A 13,800-nucleotide genomic window follows, 5' to 3' on the forward strand; every position below is an offset into this window, starting at 1 on the left:
TCTTTGCCCCTTGACCGATTTATTTCTTTAGTTAGACTAAGGGCACCAAGGTCCATCCATTTGACATGGTTGGCCACGCCAAAGAGCGCCCCTTGCGCCAGTGTGTGTAGTGATCGCGCTGGTGTCATGGCTGCAGGCGTGCTCTGGCTTGTTCCGGCCATTATGCTCGTCTCCTCCCTCCTCGTCTCGACCTCAAACCTTGTCCAGGAGCTCGCCCGTGCTCGACTGCGTCGCCCTGCATCGCTGCCTCATCGTGATTCGCCATCAATGCGTCGCAAACGCCATGCCCGTGCCATGCCCTGCCCCTGACCTCCATTAGCACTGCTCAAGCTCGCTTGTGAGCTCCAGAGCCTTCCCCGCGGCTATATAAGGAGTGCCTGAGGTCCCCCGCTCCTCATCGCTCCCTCCCTCGCCTCATTTGCTCTCTGGAATCGCCTCATCTCGCCGGAGTTCGTCGCCGTCCACCATGGCCGCCTCGGCCTCGGCATGATTCCGGCCAAGACAAGCCTTCCCTCGTCATTCCGAGACGTCCACTGACTCCCCCTCGTCCCACTGAGCCTCCCCACCCCACCAGTTCGTCGCCGGAGTCCCTCGGGCCGCGCCTCCCGGAGCTTGGCCGTCGCCGTTGCTCTCGGCCACCACCTCGACCGAGCCCATCCGGAGCTCCTTCCTCTCTCCCGTCTCCACCACGACACTCCCCACACCCCTACCAGCCTTCCCATCTCCTCCGTTCGTCACCAGAGAGCCCGCATCACCGAGAGCCGCCGCCGCCCAAAGCTCCTGGCGCCTCCCTTCACCGTGACCTCCCCTCCTCTCAACTCCTCCCCGGTGCCTCCTTACCCTCTGAACGGGTGCGCCATGGCCTCCCGCACCCGCTGGTGGCCTCGGCTCGGCCAGAGATGGCCGGAGCCGGCCGGCCCCCTCGCCTGAGCGCTCCTGCCTGGCCTTGTTCCTTCTCTGTTCCTCGCGTGAGCGAACAGAGGGAGGAAGACGACGAGCGCTGGCCCCTCCCCCTGCCCCTGGGCCCCACGCGCTAGTGTCTCACCCCTCCATCCCACGTGGCAAGTGGAAACACATTTTCCAGAGTATGTCTTCTCTTCTCTGAAAGCGTATTCTATTTCTACTTCGGCCGGAACTACGTTTTCTAAGTCAGAAAGCGTATTTTCTCAAATCTGTTTTTGTCTTATCCACTTAGGGACCCGTTGGTGATACATTTTCACAGATTGGTCCTTGTTCTTCCAACCTTCAGAACTTTTCAACCGTAACTCCGATTGAGGTGAAACCAACACTCACTTCTTTGTATCGTCGAGCTCTAGCTTTTGGTAACATTTTCACTAGGTGTTCTCACAGTGAAAATGACCATTTTGCCCTTGCCTCTAACCAGCCCCCTCTGAGAAAGAACCGTCTGACGTTTTGTTCCACGACTTCACCGCACTTCTTCTTGGAGTCTCCGTCACCCCAGGCAAGCCACAATACCCACTTGCATGATAGTCATGCATTAGCCATGGTTTTCAACTTGAATATTTATTAAATGTTTGCTTGTTTAAAATATGGTTATCGTTGTTGGTAATGATTCTTGGCTAGTGCTTACTTTCTTTCTATGTTGTTATGCACCTGGTTTTCATGCCCTGCTAGTTGCTAATATTCCTTTCATATGCTTATGCTTGCTAGTAGTATATGTTGATGTTGGTAATGGTCTTTGGTGCATGACTGCCGTCTGTCCCGAGTAGCGTTGTTATGCATGTTCCATTGCATCCAGTTGGTTAAATGCTTGCATGATGGCCTTGTTGATACGTTATTGCATGATCTTTATTGTTGATGCTAGTGGTCATGTTATGCTATGAGTAGTGTTGTACTGGCAATATTCTTGCTCTTCATTATGCCATGCTCAGTTGGAAATGATTCATTGTTGATATGGTGGCTAGTTATGTTGTACCCTCATGACTATGTTGATATCATGCTCATGCATTGTAGTTGCATCAGGTTATTTTATCATGGCTCAGCATATTTGCATTCAAGTTTAACCGGATTAAATTGAACTTGAACAACTGTTGGCTGAGTCATAGTGCCACCATATCGAACTGACCAGTGCAACCACGCTTACCTTTATGGGAAGGTCCTAACTGGGTCTATTGCCGTGCCTCCCGCCGGTGCCTCCAACTAGGGAAGGTTATGGGCATGCGGCACCCTATCCCGGTAAGCAGACATAACCTTGTGTGCCCGTTGTTATTATTATGGATCCGGTCCCCGTGAGGGACGTTTTGGCCACGACGGTGGTCGTTGTGTCTTTGGTGGACACGGGGCCACCCATGACTAGCCTGGTTGGGAGTGGGTCGGAGTGGCCAGGAGAGTGTCATGGCAGTAGATCAGTTTTGTTGGAACGCCGTTGGTCCACCCGAATGGGAGTGCGAGGCCATGGGTTCCGTAGTGTGGGTACAGTGTACTAACCTCTACAGAGTGTATATTAAATCTATCGATAGCCGCGCCCGCGGATAAGGGCCCAGTTCGTAGTTGGTCATACTATGAGTCAACAGTAATAATAATAATGTGCTAAATAACAACCTCGGCTCGAGGATGAGATAAGTTGGTTGTGATCGCCGAAAGGATCACGGTTTGAGATCACGTGTCAGGTCCGCGTTGGCACAGGTGTCACTCATCCAATGGGCGAGACGCGCCTATGATATGTTGACACGTGGACCGGCCCACCAAGTTTAAATGGGCCGGCCCAACTGAAGGCCCACAAGATTTTAATGGGCCGGCCCAGCTAAAGGCCCACGAGATTTTCTGGACCATAATGGGTTGGCCCAGCTAAAGGCCCACAAGATTTTGCGGGCCATAATGGGCCGACCCAGGTAAAGGCCCACAAGATTTTTGTGTGCCATAATGGGCCGGCCTAGGTAAAGGCCCACGAGATTTCGCCTACATTAATGGGCCGGCCCAGCTGTAGGCCCACAAGATTTTGAGGACCCTAGTAGGCTGGCCCATTAACTGGCTGCCATGTTTTGGGCCAAATGCCGGCCCATATTTGATCCGGTCCATTAATGGCCTGCCACGCTTCGGGCCTAATAGTGGCCCATATGAGATCCGGCCCATTAAAAGCCTATCATGTTCTGGGCCAAATTACGGCACAGATCAGGTCCGACCCTTTAAGAGGCTTTGGGCTCAATTATGGCCCATATCAGATTCGGCCCGTCAACTAGACACTATGCTTTTGGGCCCACTTGCTAAAGGACCACTTAGTAATTCGGCTTGATATTAGTTTTGGCTTGTTAAGGGCCCGTTTAACATTTCAGCCCTATATTAATTTCGGCCTGTTAAAAGCCCGTCATATAGTTGGGTCTAACTACGGCCCGGTTTGCATCTGACCTGCTCGCAGCCGATATCTGATTAGGCCAAACAAGGACCGAGACAATTTTGGCCTGTTAAAAGCCCGTGATTTGATTCGCACAATCATGGGCCGGGGTTCATTTCAGGCTGTTGCCAACCCGTGAGCTGTTCGGCACGTTTCAGGCCCAACCCACATCGTGATTGCATGACGGCCCGATTATGTACCATAATTTTACGGTTTGGCCAGTTTACTACAAAGACAGGATATATATACAGTAAAATAACTGCAGCATCATGAATAGGAAAAAACTGAGACTATACAATAAGGAAATTACGGCATATTACATCCACTGGGCATCAAAGTTCGCCACTATGATGATAAAGCACAAGTAGACAACAAATTACATACACTGGGCATCAAAGATCGCCACCAGTGCAAATAAACACGCCGACAAGATAATGTACAAAACCGAGAGCACTTCAATAGAGTTCAAGAAAGGTTAGCCCTACTGGGCAAGATGATGAGACTGCGTTTGTTCAACACTTATATCTTCCTCACTCGGAAAGATAAACAAGCAGACAGATGGCAGGTTTTGCACATAAAAGTATCAGTGCTGACAATTCATCACATTTCTTCCTGACGAATAAAGTGACACAGTTTAAAATTGCATTAACACAATATGGTATTGTTCAGGTCAAGACATGGCAGGAAATGACATTGTGAAGGAGTTGATAGCTTCACGACACCACTGGATTACAGATCAAGAACTCATAAGTATCAATGGTTAGTGTGGTGTCAATTTATACCATTTCAGATTGGCAAATAAAGAGACAGTTTAAGTAATAGTAGAATGATATGACATTGTTCATAGTTAAGACATTGCAGAATATGAAATTGTGATGTAGTGGGTAGGTTCACCACACCACTAGATTACGGATAAAGAACAGAAGCATACATGCAGTGCAAAAGAAGATCACTTGCTCTGTATAGTTTAATTTGCATGGCATGAAGAAGGAACTTGGTTGTACAACTGAAAACTTAAATTGAGAAAGGACAAACTTTTGTTTATGAACTACATAATAAACTTTAAACAAGCAATTTGATGCAAACACCAAAAATAAACAACTGTTGCAGTCATGCCTAACCAAATATATACAACAAAGTTTGAAGGCTTGAGATGGACAAACTTACATTATTGGTGAAGACAGGCTCTATAAAGGCCTTGGCCATGCTGATGGGGGGGGGGCAATTCAAGAAGTTTACCACAGAATCTTCTTCAAAAGCATTGCCTTTATTCTAAATTTTGTTAAGAGTAAATATAGATGTGATAATATACGAAAAATGGAGAATATTTAAGATAAGATGAAGAGTGATGCTACATAACCAAGTAGCTATAAATGTAAGTGCAGCGATACAGGCAAAAGGTACAGCCAAGAGCAATGCACAACTAAACTTCTTCAGTACCAACCTTATGGTAAGAGTAAATATAGATCTGATGTGTAGAAAATGGAGGGCAAAGGAAAATAAGCTGCAGAGTGATGGTACATGAACAACTACCTGTCATTATAAGTACACTGATAAAGGACATCATGTACTTACAAGAACAATGCAGAGCTAAAAAATCATTGGCATTGGATATATTCTACACTAATGTAACCATTCATACAGATCAGATAATTTGGAGCGAACAATTGATAAGCAAGCTATCATGCATACTGCTGTCACATAATGAACCAGGTATGTATGCAAGTACAGTGATACAGGACAACATGTACTAACAAGAGCAAAGCAGCGGGCAGCATATTTGCGATATCCTGTCGTTCTTTTCAAACTAGAATTCTTCTTCGAGCAGATTTCCTACAAAAAAGATCCGTAAGGCACATGCGGAAAAGTAGAAGTTCAAATTGTCATGTGATTTCATAGACAATACCTCATCCTGGGAACGAGACCAGTGCATGATACGTCTCCAACGTATCTATAATTTTTGATTGCTCCATGCTATATTATCTACTGTTTTGGGCAATATTGGGCTTTATTTTCCACTTTTATATTACTTTTGGGACTAACCTATTAACCGGAGGCCCAGCCAGATTTGCTGTTTTATGCCTATTTCAGTGTTTCGAAGAAAAGGAATATCAGACGGAGTCGAAACGGAATGAAATCAACTGGAGAAGTTATTTTTGGAAGGAAACACACCTGATGGGCTTGGACCCTACGTCAGGGGAGACACGAGGTGCTCACGAGGGTGGGGGCGCGCCCCCTGTCTCGTGGGACCCCCATGGCTCCTCCGACATCCTCCCTGCACCCATATATACCCACGTGACCTAAAACTTCCAGAACGCAAGATAGATCGGGAGTTCCGCCACCAGAAGCCTCCGTAGCCACCAAAAGTCAATCGGGACCCTGTTCCGGCACCCTGCCAGAGGGGGGAACCCTCACCGGTGGCCATCTTCATCATCCCGGCGCTCTCCATGATGAGGAGGGAATAGTTCTCCCTCGGGGCTAAGGGTATGTACTAGTAGCTATGTGTTTGATCTCTCTCTCTCTCGTGTTCTTGAGATGATACGATCTTGATGTATCGCGAGCTTTGCTATTATATTTGGATCCTATGATGTTTCTCCCCCCCTCTTCTCTCTTGTAATGAATCGAGTTTCCCCTTTGAAGTAATCTTATCGGATTGCGTCTTTAAAGATTTGAGAACACTTGATGTATGTCTTGCCGTGGATATCTTTGGTGACAATGGGGTACCATGTGCCACTTGATGTATGTTTTGGTGACCAACTTGCGGTTCCGCCCATGAACCTATGCATAGGGGTTGGCACACGTTTTCGTCGTGATTCTCCGGTAGAACTTTGGGGCACTCTCTGAGGTCCTTTGTGTGTTGGTTGAATAGATGAATCTGAGATTGTGTGATGCATATCGTATAATCATGCCCACGGATACTTGAGGTGACATTGGAGTATCTAGGTGACATTAGGGTTTTGGTTGATTTGTGTCTTAAGGTGTTATTCTAGTACGAACTCTAGGGCTCTTTGTGACACTTATAGGAATAGCCCAACGGATTGATTGGGAAAAATAACTTTGAGGTGGTTTCGTACCCTACCATAATCTCTTCGTTCGTTCTCCGCTATTAGTGACTTTGGAGTGACTCTTTGTTGCATGTTGAGGGATAGTTATGTGATCCAATTATGTTAGTATTGTTGAGGGAACTTACACTAGCGAAAGTATGAACCCTAGGCCTTGTTTCAACACATTGCAATACCGTTTACGCTCATTTTATCACTTGCTACCTTGCTATTTTATTATTTCAGATTACAAAAACTATTATCTACTATCCATATTGCACTTGTATCACCATCTCTTCGCCGAACTAGTGCACCTATACAATTTACCATTGTATTGGGTGTGTTGGGGACACAAGAGACTCTTTGTTATTTGGTTGCAGGGTTGCTTGAGAGAGACCATCTTCATCCTACGCCTCCTACGGATTGATAAACCTTAGGTCATCTACTTGAGGGAAATTTGCTACTGTCCTACAAACCTCTGCACTTGGAGGCCCAACAACGTCTACAAGAAGAAGGTTGTGTAGTAGACATCAGTGCATAACAAGGTTTTTCCATTCAATGTCTTCTAAATTTAGCACAGGAGACTTCACCGGAAATTCGTTTATAGACTTGCCATCAAAGTGTGATTTCCTCAGGTAACACCGATACTGCTGCAATGCTTCCTTGCACAAGCAAGCTTTGCTCGTCATGACTATCCAGATTAACCCTCGCCTAGTTACAACAATGTAATGTAAATCATTGATGTGTTCAATCAGCAGAAAACAGGAAAATAATAACCATGAATAATAGCACTTACACATAAGTTGGACAGGAAGATGTGAAAATGGTGTTTGTCTTTACAATAATCTTCCCATGATGGGAATATATGCACGTAGTCCCTAACAACATTGAAAGCATTGTCTTTTAAACTGGGAATAAATGGAATGGGGTTCCAATCTGCAGGAATTGGTCGTCTCTGCAGTTGGGATAGGTCTTCGGCCGGCGGAATTGCTGTACTTTTTGCTGGAGTGGGATTTTTCTGTGGTACAGCTGGTGCTATGGCAAATGAAATCGGTATACCTTTTGCTGGAGTGCAGGTCCTATGTGGTGGGGCTAGTGGTGTGGCCAGTGAAGTATGGGTACAGTCTGCTGGAGTCGGTCCTACGTTTTGTGTCACTAGTTGTACAACCAATATAAGTGGGGTGCTGTCTGATTTCTCTGGCACCACCATGTTTTTCAAGGACTTTGCTGGTGCTCCTTCAGGTTCGGCAATCACCCTCTTCCTTTTTGATGTCTGATGCACAAGAACAGCATTTTAGTGGGAAAACATGGTATGATGACAGATGGAATATGTATTGATAATGGATAGGCATGGCATCTCGACATATATGATGAGTAAACTAAGAAGATGGCGGTGCAACAAAGTAGAAGAAATGCAAGACAACATAGGCAAGATACCCGCAATCATTAAAACATTACCAAATTAGAAGAGGCACCTTGATGGGTGAACAGGACAAGCCATCCGCCTTTGACGCCTCGAGGTTAGAATAGTCATTAGGATCATATTCTGAACAAGAATCAATAGGTGGGGAGCGTATGAGTTTCATTGCATCTAGAATGGCACTCAATGCCTTGGTGCCAATTTTGTAAGTCATTGAAGTGTTTAGCTTCAAGAGTGGACTGCTGCTAGTGCGACACAAAGCAGCTACACAGATCATAGTGTAGATATAACAGGAAAACCTTAAGCATCAGAGTAAAATCAGCAAAGTGGAACTTGCTGGAATATATGTGCTAAGTATTGCCGGTACGGCTAGAAAGGCTTCAGATACAGCTCTCATCAAGTGAAGGTGCGCTACTGTTAATATCAGTGTAACTCTCAAAGGCGACACAGCTCCCCGCATTTCCTTGCTATTCTTATAGGATTCAAGTGGGCATGCCACTACAAATCCTATTCCTATGTTTACAAGATCCTACGAATCAAAGAGGCTCAAAGTGTCCATCACAACCGACCGTATAGACCTCTACACTGCAAATGTCCCTGCTCATCTTCAGTACAAGGAACATACTGTACTACTGTCATACTCCCTCCATTCCAAAATTTAAGTCTTGGTAGAGATTTCCACTATGGATCACATACAGATGTATCCAGATACATTTTAGAGTGTAGATTCACTCATTTTGCTGCATATGTAGTCCATGGTGGAATCTATACAAAGACTTGTATTTAGGAACGGAGAGAGTACATATTAAATAAGAATGGAAGAGGAACATGGTAAAGAAGAGCAAGCAGATTTTGGATAATAAAATGTTGGTTGCGCAGTGCCCACACATGATGAACGAGAGCGCATTAAGAATGCAACTCCCAGCTGTCTCTCGACCATTTCAGGCGGTTGGATGAAGATCCTACGTCTCCTAACCCTTCTTCTTCCTTGTCTCTGATTCTTCCCATACAGAACACCGCACGGGCCACCAGCCGGACCACTGGCCCCCACCGCCTGTGTTCCTCCGCCACCCCCACCCCCGCTCCAACCCCCACCCGCGTCGAGTTTTCTTCGTTCGGCGAGGCCCCACAACCACCCGAGCCCCTTCGATCGCACCGGCGAACTCCGGCGAGCTCTGAAAAATCTACTGACCCAATTTTGAAATTTAGTCTACTGTGATTTAACTAGTGTGGAATATAAAAGGGGAAAACCATAAGCATTGGTAGTATAGTGTTGAGCGTGCCATGGCAGATCTGAAGGTGCAAACCGGACAAAGGCAACTTCGCAACCAAGACAAGAAATCAGAGTAAAGCAGTTGCGATCTATTTTCTTATTGCGATAAATAAGTTGAGCAGATACGAAAGAGTACCACCTCTGGTGCGGCGCCGTGTACGCATCTGCTGAGAATTTGACGGTGCTGCGGTAGCGATGGCTGTCGGCGGCGTGGAAGTAGATCTAGGAGGGTAGACGGTGGCGGCGAGGAGCGGTGGACGAGACGGTCGTACGAACGGCGCCGGCAAGGTGGACGACGGCGGGGATGAAGTGAGAGGACGGGATGCAAGGATCCCGGTCCGAAGCCGTGGATGAGAGAAGTCGATCTCTTGTAATGGATGGCGACGTCCGGGTATCAGCTCCGGCATGGTGGAGGAGGACGGCAGTGGATGGGGTGGCGGACGGCGGCGGACGGAGGAGGGTGGGGTGGAGAGGGTGTTTTGGCGCCCACGGAGTACGAATGGGGAAAAGGGAGGTAGAGAGGAAGGGGCGAACCATGTATTCAGGGCGCGCTTGTCCCAAATGCGAGGAAATTTACAAACTTAGCCCCCGTTTCAAATTTCTACTACATCACAACAACATTAGTCGGTTGGGGATAGGACGGTAATCTCGCATACACCGAATATTTGCCGACGAGAGTTTGTTTTTGGCGCCCACCCTGTATGAATATGAATCGGGGAGGGAGTCGATTTCGGCCGAGGACACACTGTCTTTCGGCGCCCATCGTGTATGAATCTGGGTGAGAGGCGGTTACGTCACGTTTGGGTGAAATTACAAACCTACCCCTATCGAAACCTATAGAAATCCAGCAGATAGGCTTTGCGTGGCAGGGATAGGCAGTAGTGATTTCCATCTCGCAGATTTTGGTTTCGGGCAGTTACTGCGACTTTCCCCGCTTCGTTCAAATTTTGTAGAGTGCACATTTACCGTGCCAACTCAATTCGAATCCCGTTTGTATTCTATTTTTTTCGAGCGGGATCCATTTTCAATTGGAATTACATTCTATATACATCATTTTTTATATATACTTTCAAAAGCACAACAAAGAATTCTGCTCCTTTATATGTATAATGTGATTTACAAATACAACGATCTCGAAATCTTAAGGTTGAGTTCGAGAAAATTTAACCAAATTATGTTCTACTAAAATGTATGGATCAGTAATACCTACATATTAAATAACATAGATGTGTGTGAATTCATATGAGTATGCATGTTTGATAGATCAATTTTGGTTCGAGTATGGATTACATGTATCACCATCTCAAATTCAAATATTTGAATCCCTTTTTTGTTCACTCCTTTCACGCCCATATCTCTCGCATGCATGCTCCTTCATGTAGCTATCACTCTCTTTTCTCCAGCTCACCCGCATGCTCACTTCATGTTTCTCCTATCCTCGCAAACATGGTCTCTCGACGTCTCCCTTGAGAAGTGTCGCACTCTCCCTATCATTATACATTACACGGTTTTCATTATCTCTCACGTCTCTACTGTTCTCTGGTATCACTCGGTACCTAAGCTTTCTTTTTCACTACCACACACACAGTCTCCACTCGTCTTTCACTTTGTCTTTCTCTCTATGGGATTCTCTCACACACCCTATATGTCTCTACATATGACTCATACCACTAAAATTACTCTCTCTCTCTCTCTCTCTCTCTTTCTCCTGTAGACACAACATTTGTTGCGGTCTCCTTTTCGTCTCCATCCCAGACTGACATTATTCATTTGTTTACCGATCAGACAACCTCGACTACCATCTCCTCTCTCTCTCACAGACACACACACACAACTCTTGCTTCCACTCCGCTTCCCGACTACCGTCTCTCTCTCTCACACACAAAACTCTCGCTTTCGCACCCCGACTCGTATTTCTCTCACAAACATTTATCGACTAGCTAGCCTCTAGATAGGTTTATACACCCGCACACTCGTGCTTCCACCATCGCATACATGTCTCTCTCCCGCTCCTTGTATCTATGTAGATTTTTCTTCCCTTCTTGAGAGATGCCCTCTCGATCGTGCACACACACACTATCGCCTCATTTTAAGCTGATACCTATCGCACACACACTCCTTGTGTCTTTGTCACACATGCACTCCGTCCTCCTCCACTCTCCCTCTCTCTCACACACACATGGGCTTTTTGCAACAACTAGCAAGATGCCCATGCGTTGCACGGAACATAAAGATGCATTTGTACGAGTAGTTTATCTTGTGGGGGAAAAGGATGAATGAGGGAAGGCCTTATTTGCAAATGTGGAGAGGGGTGTGGGTATCTTTTTGCAAAATTGCCATAGTTTCCTTCCTATCCGTCTGATATAGATCGGACGGCCTATATTGCAGGATGGCAGGCACACGATCATCACCGACAATGCTTTTTATAAGAGTAGGGATAAAAATAGAGTTGGTGATGATGATGGGCTTGCCATCCTGCAATGTAGGTCGTCCGATTTATATCTGACGGATAGGAAGGAAAATATGGCAATTTACCTGCACTCTTCACCACATTTGCAGATAAGGCCTTCCCTTGTTCATCCTTTTCTCCCACAAGATCTTGATGTTCCGTGCAACGCACATGCATCTTGCTAGTAAGAGTAGAAATTAGACATGTACCACTTCTCGAATCTTCAAAACCAACAACATTCCTCCCTTATCTCATCAAAACCGCCAAAGGAATATATTTTGAGTGAAACGTAACATATTTTTAGTGATATACGTATTTCAAAACTAGACTTTTTTTTCTATCAAATCGGTGAATATGTATTAATCTACTTTGATCGTGTGCCACCGCATTGGCACATTGCTAGTAGTTATTATAATTTTTTGGACAACAGACAAATGGTGGAGTACATATACGAAGAGAAGAGGCGCACGCACGCAGTCGGCCTCTCGATGTCTCGCACACATGAGTGTTACGTAAAGGCGACGTTAACAAATAAACCCTAAAACCCTAGGTGCATGATTGCTGCATTCGCGGGTACCGGGTACATGGTGGAGCACCTTTGTAGGAATAGTCAGCTCGCGTGATAATTTGATCCGTAGGAGTTGATGGTCGGGACCACAGGTGAACGACTTGGAGTGCGGTGGCTCACCAGTTCCCACAGATCGAGTAGCCATGTTTAAAATATCATTTTTAGCGGAGTTAAGAGTTCCGACTTTCAATGGCGCGTTATAAGTAGTAAGTAGTTTTTAGAACGATTGGTATGGAGCGAAAATGGAATTCATAGTACTACGTACCTCCTTGGCGTATGGTTGTATGGTTTTTTTTGCGATGGAGGTTGTATGGGTTTATGTTGCGAGATGTTGAACCTGGTAGTTCTAGGGCAAATACTATGGTTTAGATTTAGATGCTGGTTTTCAGTAATGAAAATCAGAAGGGGAAACCCTTCTTTGATTAAAAAAAACTACTACCTCCATTCTGGTTTACTAGTCCCCATCGTACTTTGGGTCAAAGTTTGTCCATGAATTTTACTTGTAAAATGTGAATGGAAAACGAGATTTTGTTATACCCAAACAAAAAAGGACTGGAGGGAGTGATTGCTCTAACACGGACGCGACATCTCATAGCGCAGGCATTGAACCAGCGCGCCGGCCAGGAGGGCCGCACTCACTGCATGCCCGGCTGAGCACGCCTCCTTGCCGCGTGCAACCAGCTTAAGACTGCCCCGCCTGCCTTCATTGAATCCGCGCGTGTGCCGGCAACACGTCCTTCCGTGAATCGGCAGGCATTTTAGAACCCAAAAATGACTAAAATATAATTAATTTACGCATGGTCTTGACTTGTTGTGCTCGCACTGGTAGCAGGAACTAGTAGAGGATTTTCTTTATTTATAACTCTCCTCACATTTTTTGGCTTTGAAGTGAATCATGGTTGTGGACATTATGTATGGATGTGCAGATATCTATGAACATGAGTTTGATGTGGAAGTTGAACTTGGAATGTCGGGCTAGCGCGTGAACTATACCATGTCCAATGCTTCGTCTATTATTGTTTGGAAAGTAATTGCTATTATTACATGACCCAAAAAAACATTTTGTGCCACATCAGTAGATGCACAGACATCACAATAGGCATGCTGACTGGATAAACATTTGAACCTAGCTATTATGAAGGAAATTTTGTATTGACAACAGTTTTAGATAGCAGGAGACGCCTAGCCTGCTCTTCCTCTTCTAGCTTATTTCTGGCTTCTTCCATCTCTTCTTTGGCTTGGGTGAAGAGAGCATCTGATTGCTCTTTTCGCTTCTTCAGGAACTCAGCTACATTCTCAAGGGCTGTTGCACGCTTTCTTTCAGCCTTTACTAATGCCACGAGGACACGAACAGCTGACGACTCCACCTGGCTTGTGTGTAATCCAGTATCATCTGGGAATTTGCACCTTGTGTCTAATCCAGCATCATTAGGGAACTGGCACCTTGTGTGTAATCCAGCCTCATTTGGGAAACATGATCTCGAGGTTGACCATACTTCCCTCCTCGCAGGAACTGCATCCTGACATGAAGTTACTTCTTTTTTAGATCAATACTCAGAGCAACCTAGATCCATTTAGTAGAAGCAAGATAAACAGAACTCGGAGAAGTGAATTCAAAAGGAAAAATAAAATAAAAACAGACTACAAGGTGAGAACACCCACTTCCTACATCAAGCTAAAAACGAAAGCATTAGGAC

This window comes from Triticum urartu, chromosome 2 (genome assembly GCF_003073215.2).
Source record: "Triticum urartu cultivar G1812 chromosome 2, Tu2.1, whole genome shotgun sequence".
Lineage (NCBI taxonomy): Eukaryota > Viridiplantae > Streptophyta > Magnoliopsida > Poales > Poaceae > Triticum > Triticum urartu.